This window comes from Adiantum capillus-veneris, chromosome 7 (assembly GCF_014529385.1).
Source record: "Adiantum capillus-veneris isolate H3 chromosome 7, ASM1452938v2, whole genome shotgun sequence".
Classification (NCBI taxonomy): domain Eukaryota; kingdom Viridiplantae; phylum Streptophyta; class Polypodiopsida; order Polypodiales; family Pteridaceae; genus Adiantum; species Adiantum capillus-veneris.
This window is the reverse complement of record NC_140937.1, coordinates 16,346,276-16,358,930: the sequence shown is the minus strand read 5'-3', so window position 1 is coordinate 16,358,930 and position 12,655 is coordinate 16,346,276.

Genomic DNA, 12,655 nt, shown 5'->3' with positions numbered 1-12,655 from the left:
AAAAACTGAGGTTACCAGTGTGTTTAGAAGGTAGGTTATACCCTATTTTCACCTGGAAAGTGGAAATTTGACCAAATTTTGACACATTAAAGCCAAAAGACGAGAATTGCCAGACATCCTACCCAAATTGTGTCCAAGGCCTAATTTTGAGACCAAACCATAGGATGACTCCATATGCATGTTCTTAACGTTGTATTGAGTGCATGTGATAAATTTCATCTCATTTGGGTCAATGAAAGTGAAGATTGAATAGACTTTAGCGTTTTTGGATAGACAAAAGGCAAGAATAGCTAGTTTTGGGGTCTTTTGACATCCAAACTCAAATCTAAGCATACCGGTGGGTTGCTGAAGACTAGGGGAATCTTTGGTCCAAGTTTGGGTTCATTCTGAGCAAAAAGACATCCTACGCGTAGGATGTTTAGTGTATGATTCTGAAACCAAAATTCTCATGTGACCATACCATGCTATCATATAGCCTTAGATAAGCCTCCTAGGCAAATTTGGTCTAATTTGGAGATGATTTGACTTGGGAATTCATCAGAACAGACATCAGGCTTTTGTAACAGATTCTTGATCATTTGACTAACCTATAGGTGTCAGAATCAAAAAGTAAAAATAGCTGTGAGTTTAGCACCTCAAGGGGAAGCTACAGTGCAAGGTTGACTTGAAACAAAGCAAAAAGACATCCTACGTGTAGGATGTCTCCAGGGTCATAAAGTGGTCAAAATTCTATTGTAGCCATATAGGGAGGTTCTAAGTGTCTCAAGGATTCCAGATCTTTTTTTCAAAAGTGAATTTGGACCTTGTTTGGCCTATTTATCAAGCAAAGACAAGAATTGTCAGACATCCTACTCTTGGAGTGCACTAGAAGCTTAGGCAGCCCAAATCTTGACCTATTGGTATCCAAATTTAATTCTAAGTATACCATTGGGTTGTTGAGCACTAGGAGAATCTTGGGATCGGGTTTGGACAAAATCTGAGTAGTTAGACATCCTACGTGTAGGATGTCTCCAGCATGATTTAGGGCTCCAAACCAACCTATGAGCACACCACTGTGATCATCACATCAAGGAGAAGCTGGGGTGAAAATTTCAAGTCATTCTGAGCAAAAAGACATCCTACGTGTAGGATGTCTCAAGGCCATTTTTAGGTCCAAATGAAATTCTGATCATACCATTGTGTTGCTGGACTTAAGGGGAGTCTATGGACCAAATTTTGTTAAATTCTGAGCATATAGACATCCTACGCGTAGGATGTCTCTAGGCCAATTTTAGGGTCCAACTGTAATTTTGACCATACAGGAGTGTTCACAGTGTCACAGAGATCCCAAATCTTCTTTTAAAATTGAATTTGGACTCATTTTGACCATTCTAAACTGCATTTCACTATTTTGGCCATAACTTTCACAAACGGTATCGGATCGAAAAAGTTTTTATATCAAAACATAGCCTTAGAGCGACTCTACAGATCTTAGAGAAAAACTCGTTTAAGGCCTTGAAATGCATCCAGAAATCAAGAGTGTCTAAAACCGATAGTTCGAAAGAATTGTGAGAAAACGGTCACGGTATTGAAGACTGCTAAGTTAGCAGATTGAAATTATCTTTTGGGAAAACCATTGGTCACCTGCGAAAAGGTGTAAAAGTTAACTACGGCCTAGTGTAGTGTACGTCCATACACAAATCTGGTAGCAGTAAGACCATACACAAGGACTCTTGATTTTGCAACAACAGTCGCAAGTTTTGGAGAACTTTAACACAAGATTTTTGCTAGCAAATCACTACAACTTGTGCATAATTCTCTTGTGCTAGCTTAAGTTTGGTTCAGCTAAAAGCGAACTTGAAAGTCACTTCCGAGCCCACGGAACAAGTGTGGCCGTCAAAGGAACATCAAGAATTTTTACATTCATTGTGAAAAAGTTTTCCAGCTAAATAGAATTTTGCAGATTGTGTGCTAAAGTGAACACAGGTTAGCTCGATTCAAGAATCGCTATGAAGGGAGCAGTCGTTGCAGTATAGTGGTAAGTTGCATAACTTATCACAGTGCTTCCAATAGATCAAGGCCTGCTAAAAAGCTCTAGGCAAAGCAAGCAGCTAGACAAGACAGTATCAGCCTTGGCAAGCAAGGGAGCTAAGAAGTTCAAGCAAAACTCAGAGATTAAGGCATCCACAAAAGCTGAAGGACCTGAAAATGACTGACACAAGGGTGCTAATAATTTTTATTAGCTTTGAGGCAAGCTATAATAGCTATCACTGAACAGGTACAACAAGGGATTCAAGACGAAAGCAATGGCGTCTCAAAGGAACCAGACCAGCCGAGACGAAGCTTCAAGTACATCCACAAAAATTACAAGAGAGCAAAGTGGGCTCCATTTAATTGACCATTACAAAGGATTGCCATGCTATGAGGATATAGATCGGAATTTGTACATCAAGACAAAGAAAGATACAGAGGAAACTCAGACGTCTCAATATGTGGAAGTTGAAACAGTGAATAATGTACTACACCCACATCCAAATTTCATGGAAGACTGTCTGGGATCAATTTACATGAGGCATGGAAAATACATCGACAATGAGATAGAAATGTTGCACAAGGATCAACTTATAGAACTCTACACATATCCTCCAAGTATTTTTTTGTACAAAGCTCAAGATGGAAAACGTGGTACACTTTACGTAGATGAGGACAGTCGCTACTACAAAGCTGCCACAAATTATGAAGCTCCTGTAGAGAGTAACCAATATTTTCTAGCTGAAATATTTGGATCAAGAGGGGAAGACTACAAATATGAAGGTGGTAATGTGAGGTCCCCACCCCGTCGTATCAACAACGGATCTGATGGTAAACCTGGTGGCCACTAGATCTATAGCGGAAGCAAACAAAATGGTTCAGGGTTCAACTAGCGGACGATCTCTCATCACAAAGTGAGTCGAGTTCGAGCCTACTAGCAACGAGATCTAGCTCCACCTCGCAGGGGAAGCGTACTTAACTATCTAGCGATCTAAGACCCACCTTCCAAGAGGAGAGAAACACCGAGTGCCTTTTTCCCCATGTTTCAGAGGCACGTACTCTCGAGGATTCGCCGCTCTAGGGGCAATGAGTAATACTAATATCGAGTAAGCACTATGGGGACAGAGAGTTCCCGACCAACCGGGACCACCCATCTCGTAGGCATTGGCAACCCGAGCCAAGCCCCCACTTTCCACCCCCACACTCACACTTCCTCGTGTGTCCTAATTACTACCACAAAGGTTGTTCAACATAGATATTCCTTGTTTAATTCCGAATCACATGGTTTGTTAAAACAGCCCTTCAACCAATATTGCAAACAACACCAAGACAGAATTCTAGTAAAAATTATCCTCAAACTTATTCATAAAAATTCCAATGTCCTGGAGGTACAACATCCCCCCTCCAGTGAGAGTTCACTCCTCCCGTTGTCGCCTAGCTGCCCATACAACTAGGTATGTCCACCGCATAGAAAGCACGTCATGGACACTCCCACCGCATAGAAAGCAAGACGTGGGTTCCCACCACATAGAAACCAAGTTGTGGGTATCCACCGCATAGAAAGCAAGTCGTGGATTCAAGAGCCCTAACGAGGAACTCTGCCCCCTGTGATCAGTAGGGGGGTCAGGACTGATTCAACATTGGAAATAAAATGAACATGTCAAGCTAAATTTTCCCTAGCAAACATTCTTTCCTCTTGCAAACAGCATACCCATCAATCATTTCTTTCCTACTTTATACTTAAATGTACTATGCATTCAATGCCGAGGTTTCTGTCGGATTTCTCCAACATGTTCGGGGATATGTTCATTCCTAACTAATCGTATGCAATGTTAATTAAACAACTTGACTAGAAATTGGGACCTACCTCTTCCATTTCTTCGTCAATAGCCCATGAGATAGCCGGTATTTGCTCGTCCATGGGAGCCTTTCCTTTTCCATTGACATTTCTTGTTCCCGCCTCGCGGTCGTGGGCTCCACCGAAGCGAGTTCTCTTAACCGGGGCCATTTTTCTCACTACTTAAATGATAGACTTGAAAAAAAAAAGAGCTAAGGTCCGAGAGTAACATGACAAACCAATCGGCAGATTAGATTTATTAAAGACTCCTCCTTATGCACGAGGTTAGATTTTTCCCTTTTTGCCCTAGCAATTTTAAGGGTAATTCTGTATCCACCCTATGGGAAACGACTCTAAGGTTAATTACTTGGCTTAGATGATTAAGAAATTCAGAGTTTTTCTAATTGATTCACGAAAGATATGAAGTAAGCAAACTCATTCATTTTCCTAGAGCAATATGAAGGTGCAGAGTGACCGCAAGCATGTGTGATGGAAAAACCTTCTTCTTATTGGACTAGTGACGGATTAATTTTCAGCCTTAATCGCATCTAAATGTGAGAGAAGATTAAGTATAATTTAATTACAACTCTATTGAGTAGTGAAAGATTGAATTCTGACAAATCTACGCTATTACTAGCTGACAATTTATTGACTATACCGCCTAGAGAGAGAATCTTTCCTAATTATTCATTAATCCTTGATTAAGGATGATGAATGGCTGAATAAATTAACTAAATTAATGATAATTATGTAATGAAGTATAGCTATGAAAACTTAGAGAGCAGCTATAGAGAATTATAGCTAAAAGTAGGCATAGTAGACAAGAATTATGAGTGGGTAATGATGAGATTAAGAAGAGCAATAATTAAACCATAATTACCGTGATTAGGGACTGAGAATCCTCTTAAATTTTTGATGCAATGAATGCTCCAGATGGGAATTTCGGCGGCACCTCCCTCCTTGCTTCTTCTTCAATAGGTGTGTGATTCGGCAGCACCTCCCCAATGTATGTGGGTGTGTGTGTATGCACTCTGTGTGTGTGTGTGTGTGTGTGATCATAAGTGTGTGTGTGTGTGTGTGTGTGTGTTTGTGTGTGTGTGTGTGTGTGTGTGTGTAGGTCTTTAAATAGGCTCCTACAGGCTGAAAATTGATCTGGGTTGCTAAATGCATCTGGGAGCTTCTCCAGTTAAGCATGGCAAGTCCAGTTCTCTGCCCACCAAGTGTCAGGTTGGCTTGGTTAACTGATTCTAAGACTGAGTTGCAGGCTTTCCCAAGACTCCCACAAAGCAAGAGGGCGCCCCCTAGCTGCTAAAGCTGATCTGGAGTGGCCAGGGACCTGTTCCCACAGTCCCGGGCCCCCGGTGCCTCCCTGGACAATTTTTAGGAAATTTGGTTCTAGGCTAAAACGGGTCATACGAATCGGATTTTGATGCCGTAAATTGCCATACTAAGCTCTAACTAAGGCGTTCTGGCCCGAGTACCTGCCATATTTAGCAGCCTCCGGGGTTCAAAAATGCATTTTTCTCAAATTTGGGATACGGGTGCAGATTTTCGAGACGGTCGAGACTGGACGGTTCGGGTGACCAAAAACTTACTATTTTTTGAATTTTTTCACAAAAATTATTTTAATTCACATTTTGAAGCTTTATAACATTCTGAATATCATGGCACTGACAGAATCTGGAAAACTGCTAAAAATAGTAACTTATTCCATTGTATTCATTTCGTGGTACAAGGGTGCTCTTGTGATCGGGTCAGAGACCTTACAACCTCCCCAACGTGAAAAAGTTGAGATGTCCTCATCTCAAGAATGAGTTTGGGTAATCTTTTAAGAGCGTCGATTCGTCCTCCCAAGTTGCATCTTCTTCAGGGTAATCCTTCCACTTTACCAGATGCTCCGTGATAGTTCTATTGCGTAATTTCCTTTCTCTTGTTTCAAGTACATAGTCAGGTTGGAGCTCGCGAACTCCTTGTGCTCGCATGACTATCTGATCTGAGTCCAAGAATTGATCAGGATTGGGAATATAGGGTTTGAGTAAGCTGACATGGAATACATCATGAACCTTCAAGTTTACAGGTAACTTTAGCTTGTAGGCCTGGTCACTTACAACCTTAACGATCGCAAATGGTCCACAATACCTTGGGCTTACCTTCTTGTATCTGCCTAGCGATAAATTGCTATTCTTAGGTCGAACTCGGAGAAAAACCTTATCTCCTTCCTTGAAAGTTCTATCTGTGCGGTTCTTATCCGTATAGTGCTTCTGCCTATCTTGAGCTGCCTGAATGTCCTGGCGAATGGCTCTAGTCTGTGCTTCCATATCTTCTAACATCTTTCTAGAGGCTTCTACTCTGATGGTTGGATCTGAAAAGTTCAATGGTGCTAAACAATCCTATCCATAAAGAGCTTTGAAAGGTGACATTCCAATGCTTCTGTGTTCGGAAGAGTTATAAGCATATTCTACCAAAGGTAGATATTGTAACCACTTCTTTGGCTCTTGTGAACAATAGGCTCTGAGAATGTCCTCAATGACTTGATTAACTCTTTCAGTTTGCCCATCTGTTTGTGGATGGTATGCTGTACTGAAAGCTAATTGTGACCCAATAGATTGGAAAAGAGAAGTCCAAAATTTTGATGTAAACTTGGCATCTCTATCACTGACAATACGCTTGGGTAGACCATGTAGCCTGAAAATCTCCTTGATGAATACCCGACTAACATCTGAAGCATTAAAGGTCGTCTTTACGGGTATTAGATGAGCCACTTTTGTGAGCATATCAACAACCACGAAAACAGAATCATAACCTCCTGTGGAAGGTAATCCTGTAACAAAATCCATACTGATGCATTCCCACTTCATCTGGGGTATGTCAAGAGGTTGAAGTTTCCCTGTTAATTTGATCCTTTCGGCCTTTATCCGTTGACAAGAAAGACATTGCCTCACATAGCAAAGTATGTCTCCTTTCATTCCAGACCACAAATAACTCCTTCTGACGGCGTGAAGAGTTTTAGCATAGCCTGGCTGTCCGAATGTAGGGCTATCGTGTGCTTCATATAGAATGGCCTTGTTTAAAGCTGGGTCTCTGGGTACACAGAGTCTATGTCTGTAGTAAGGACATCCTCCCATAAGAGAGTAATCTTTAGCTTCAGGCATCTTATTCTGCTGGACTAATGAAGCCATACGTTGGTACTCTGGATCTTCGAGGGATGCTTCTTTGATTCTATCCCAGATAGGGTTATTTGGAATAGAGATAGCTCCGAGAAACGATTTTCGGCTAAGACCATTTGCAACTACGTTTTCCTTCCCTGGTCTATACTTTATGTCAAGGTCATATTCCTGTAATAGCTCTATCCATCGCCGTTGTCGCATATTGAGAATGGGTTGAGTAAAAATCCACTTTAAACTCTTGTGGTCTGTAACCAACTGAAGCTTGCATCCAAGAAGATAATGTCTCCATAACTTCAGTGCATGAATAACTGCTAAAAGTTCCAGATCATGAGTGGGATAATTCTTCTCATGATCCCTCAGCTTTCGCGAAGTATACGCCACCGGTCTTCCTTCTTGAGTAAGAACTCCACCTAGAGCAGACTTACTAGCATCTGTCGCTATCTCAAATTCTTTACTGAAGTCTGGAAGCTTTAAAATAGGAGCTGAGACCAAGAATTCTTTTAGCTTAGCAAAACTAGACTCGTGCTCGGTCTTCCAATCGATCCTCATTCCTTTCTTCAAGAGTTCCGTCAAAGGTGCAACAATACGTGCATAATCCTTGACAAAAATCCTGTACCATCCAGTTATTCCAAGAAATCCCCTTACTTCGTTGACAGTGGATGGTTGAGGCCAGTCAACGATGTCCTTGACTTTGTCTGGGTCCACTGAAATCCCTTCAACCGAAATGACCTTTGGTGAGCAAAAAGTGCACTTGCTCTCTTTAGCGTAAACCTGGTGTTTCCGAAGAAGATCAAGTACTTTGCGAACATGTTCTTCGTGATCTGCCTCATCTTTGGAATAGACTAGAATGTCATCAAAGAAAACCAAGACAAAATCATCGAGGTAAGGTCTGAAAATATCCTGCATGAGTCGATTGAAGCTTGCAGGAGCATTTGTTAGACCAAAAGACATTATTGTGAATTCGTAGTGTCCATACCTGGTGTTGAAAGCTGTCTTTGGAATATCTGATTCCTTGATCCTGATTTGGTAATATCCTGACCTTAGATCAATCTTTGTAAATATCTTGGCGCCGTGGAGTCTGTCCAAAAGTTCGTCAATCCTTGGAATTGGATACTTGTTCTTGACAGTTACCTGGTTCAGTCCACGATAGTCTATGCATAGCCTTAAGGTCCCATCCTTCTTCTTTTGGAAAAGAACTGGAGCACCCCAAGGAGAAGTACTGGGTCGAATGAATCCTTGCTCAATGAGTTTCCTAAGTTGTTCTTTGAGTTCGATGGCCTCCGGTAATGACATTTTATAAGGTCTTTTTGAGATAGGTTCACACCCAGGGATAGTCTCATTACTATGATCTACCTCTCTGTGTGGTGGAAGACTCGTAAGGTCTTTGGGGAATACGTCATCATACTCCCTCATCCAGTCTGGTCGAAGTGAGGTATCTGATTGGTCCACCTTATTGAGTTTAACTGCATATATTTGCTGACCCTTCCTTAGTCCCTTCAAAAGTCTGCTGGCCTTAACTAGGGTAGCCTTAGTTCTCCCATTTTCCCCTTGGATTAAGGCTTCACTACCCAAGTTATCTGTAAAGGTAAAATTCCCTTGTGCACAATGGATATGGGCCTTATTTTGCTTTAACTAGTCCATCCCTAGTATCCCATCAAAGAATCCTAAGGGTAGGGTTCGAAATTGGGCAGAAGTTGGGTGTCCCCCTAAATCGAAGTCAATTTTGCCTGCAGAGTGTTGAGATACTACCTCCTTGCCGTTTGCTAACTCGACAACTAGCTTGCTTGACGGATACTTATCTAGCTTAAGCTTTCTCATGCATCTGGGTGAAAGAAATGAAAGAGTACTGTCACAATCTATAAGGAAGTTAACTTGTTCACCTCTGAGAGATCCTGGTGTATGAATGATTGCGTATTGATCGCAACCATTGGGATTGTCAATTGCAGCATGTAGGGTTGCTCTCTCCACTGCTTCATCACCCAGAGTTGGTTGAACTACTGCGGCATTCACTCTGGCAGTAGCTCCACGCCCTCGCCCCTTTTCATTCTTCCGCGTCCTCCTCTTCCATTAGCTTGGCCACGCCCACGGGTATTCAAGGGTATGGCATCGGCATTGGTTGCTTGAATGTTCCTGGGGCAATTGGATCTGTAATGTCCATGTTCGCCGCAACTATAGCATCAGACATCAGGGAACTTCATGGTTGTGGTGGTAGCCACATTAGGGCGCTGGTTGTAGGTTTGGTTGGCTGGTCTGTTGTCCCAAGCAGTGTTCCTTGCCCTCTTTGCCCAATGATTCCTCCTATTCTGATTAGCCTTTTGTACTTCGAGAGCTAGAGGTTTAGCCCTCAACAAGGCATCCTGTAGAGTTGTTGGTCTGAGAGCTTCCAACCGAGTGTTCAAGGGATCGATTAGTCCTTGACAGAACCTTGCTACCTGTTGTTCCAAGGTCATCTTAGGAGCATATCTCCGAAGAGTGACAAACTTTGCATAGTATTCTTCGACAGTTGAATTCAGTTGCCGAAGTGAAAAGAATTCATTTATTCTCAAGGTCCTATAGGCAGGTGGTAAATAACGCCCCATTATCGCAGCTTTGATGTCTTCCCAAGATTGGGAAGATCCTTTAATGTCCATGTCTCTGCAATTTTGCTTCCACCATATCTTGGCATCGCCAGTCAAGCGGAACATCGCAAGCATGGTCTGATTTACGGGTTGGGTTCCCGCAGCTTCAAAGTAATCGTCCATGGCTTCCATCCATACTTCCGCATCTCTCTCCACATTTGCCCCCTTGCCCTTAAAGATCTGAGGTTGGGCTTGTTTGAGGAGAAGCTTCTTCTCTTGCACTCCCTTACTTGAATTTCAAGATAGACACGAGACTTTAATAAAATTCAAAATTCCACTTTATCAAGAGACAGAGATTCAAAGACAAAAAGCACTTTATTGATGGAAATTTATTACAATCGAAACTCCTCAAGGTTTAGAATGACTGATGATCGCTTATTACATGGCTTTATGGATTTGTGTATAACATACGCCTAGGAAATGGTATTGACATGATGCACTACTTCATTCGTGTAATAGTTCTTATACACATTCTTGAGGTGATAATAAACTAAGATATCGGGCCGGAGTTCCGCTTTCAGTAATCCAAAGGTTTTGACTCGGTTTGCTGGAATCACATTGGTGACCTTCTCCAAGAGCCAGTCGTTGATGGTTTGGTTGGAGTTGCCCGAAACAGTCTGGTCCAATCGTGTGGGCACCAAGTAAAATATCTCTATCACTCTCAACTCTTCTCCCCAACGTATCTTCTTCAAGTCGGTAGCCAGGCATCCTAGCTTCCGAGCGTTGATGTAGTAAACCCCTCCTGGAAATGTCCAATCAAGTTCCCATCCTTTATCGATGCGAGTGGAGTGTGGCGTATAAGCCTTCAACAGAATCTCCATGACATCTCGCCTGAACAGTAAACTGGGGATCTTCGAGCTTGCTCATAAATAAGCTCAAATACTTGGAACTTCCGATATTTGAGCACGAGGTCTTCCTACAACACCAATGCAAGGAATTCGGATCAACTACCTATATACTTTCAGTTCCTTTTAAATGTTCAAACAATACGACTTTATTTTCCCAGCCTAACCTAGGCTCTGATACCAGGTGTGAGGTCCCCACCCCATCGTATCAACAACGGATCTGATGGTAAACCTGGTGGCCACTAGATCTATAGTGGAACCAAACAAAATGGTTCAGGTTTCAACTAGCAGGCGATCTCTCATCACAAAGTGAGTCGAGTTCGAGCCTACTAGCAACGAGATCTAGCTCCACCTCGCAGGGGAAGCGTACTTAACTATCTAGCGATCCTAAGACCCACCTTCCAAGAGGAGAGAAACCCCGAGTGCCTTTTTCCCCATGTTTCAGAGGCACGTACTCTCGAGGACTTGGGGAAATCTTTGAGAAGTGATACTTCATCCTCCCATGTGGCGTCTTCAGTGGGGTAGTCCTTCCATTTTAATAAATGTTCTCTGATTACTCTATTTCGCAGACTTCTTTACCTAGTATCGAGAATACAATCTGGTTGGAGTTCAAGAATTCCTTGCTTCTGCATCACAATCTGTTTGTCGTCTAAAGTGTGATTGGGATTTGGAATATAGGGTTTTAGAAGACTGATATGGAATACATTCTGGACCTTGAGGTGTTCAGGTAGCTTTAATTTGTAAGCTTGATCACTGACTACTTTTATCACTTCATAAGGTCGACAATATCTGGGGCTTAGTTTTTTGAATTTTCCATTTTCGGGGTTTGCTACTACAATAGGCTCTAAGGATGTCCTCAATAACTTGATTCACTCTTTCCGTCTGAATGTCCTTCCTAGGGCGATAGGCTGTACTGAAACATAGCTGGGTACCTAAGGATTCAAATAAAGCTTTCCAAAATTTTGAAGTAAATTTTGCATCCCTGTCAACTGACTATTCTCTTAGGAAGTCCGTGTAATCTAAAGATCTCTTTGATAAATAAACGGCTTATGTCTGATGCAGTGTAAGTTGTTTTCACAGGCATCAAATGAGACACTTTAGTCAGCATGTCCACTACCACCATAATGGAGTCATAACCCCCTTGAACGGTAGGAAGGCCTATTACAAAGTCCATGCTAATGAGTTACCACTTCATTTGAGGAATGTCAAGAGGTTGAAGTTTTCCTGGCATCATTACTCTTTCAGCCTTAATCCTTTGACTGGAAAGGCATTGTTTGATGTAGCGAAGTACATCCCCTTTCAATCCTGGCCAAAAATAGCTTTTCCTTATGGCATTAAGGGTCTTTGCATAGCCAGTATGGCCGGTGACTGGAGCGTTGTGTCCTTCATAAAAGATTAACGCCTTTAATGTTGGATTCTTAGGAATGTAAAGCCGGTACTTATAATAGAGAAGCCCTCTTCAAGTAAATAATCCTTGATTCTGTCTTTCTCTTTCGCTGTTAGGTCCTGTTGATTGATAACCTGTAGGAGTTTTTGATAATCCTCATCTTCTAGGGAGGCTTCCTTAACCTTGTTTAGGATTGGATTATCGACTATGGAACTGGCCCCAAGAAAAACCTTACGGCTAAGGGTATCAACAACCACATTCTCCTTTCCTAGTTTATATTTTATTTCAAAATTATATTATTGTAAGAGTTCTATCCATCTTCGTTGCCTCATGTTGAGTGTTTGGAATTGGAGATGATCTCTTTAGATAGTTGATTCCAGTGCTAGAAGTTTACATCTACATGTGATGTGTTAGTTCAAATAGTAGAGTGGACAAGGAAATAGAAACTAAAGTGGAATACGTCTACTGAAATGAGAACCAGACTGAAGTATTGAGAATGATGTTCAGATTCAGATTCAAACTTAGAGAGAATGAGTACAAAGTATGTATGACTGGAGTATACTGTACTGCTATATTTAGGATTATAGATGACAGATTAATATAAAGATGATGTAGCTGAAGAACAACTTAGGGCTAAGGATTATGAATCAAAAGCTTAAACAGAGGTACAGCCGACAAATGACTCAATTCATTACCACAACTTATGCCAACCCCATTACAATGTAATGGGTCCTATTTATATGCTTCGAGAATTATTGTGGTAACTGCCGTGGTAATTACTGATTGATCCA